Source organism: Myotis davidii, unplaced genomic scaffold, assembly GCF_000327345.1.
Source record: "Myotis davidii unplaced genomic scaffold, ASM32734v1 scaffold46, whole genome shotgun sequence".
NCBI classification, from domain to species: Eukaryota; Metazoa; Chordata; class Mammalia; order Chiroptera; family Vespertilionidae; genus Myotis; species Myotis davidii.
Window position 1 is genome coordinate 5350386 of NW_006383006.1, and position 262 is coordinate 5350647.

Consider the following 262-nt stretch of genomic DNA (forward strand, 5'->3'; position numbering starts at 1 on the left):
TTATGTTCAATTTGTAACAATGAAAATACATCCTGCATATCAGATATTTACGTTACGATTCATAACAGTAGCAAAATTACAGTTACGAAGTAGCAACGAAAATAATTTTATGGTTGGGGGTCACCACAACATGAGGCACTGTATTAAAGGGTCGCGGCATTAGGAAGGTTGAGAACCACTGCACTAAACTGTGAAGACCTCCGGGACACGGAGTCTATCTGCCTTGAATTCCCGCTTAACACAGTGCTTAGAACACAGCAGG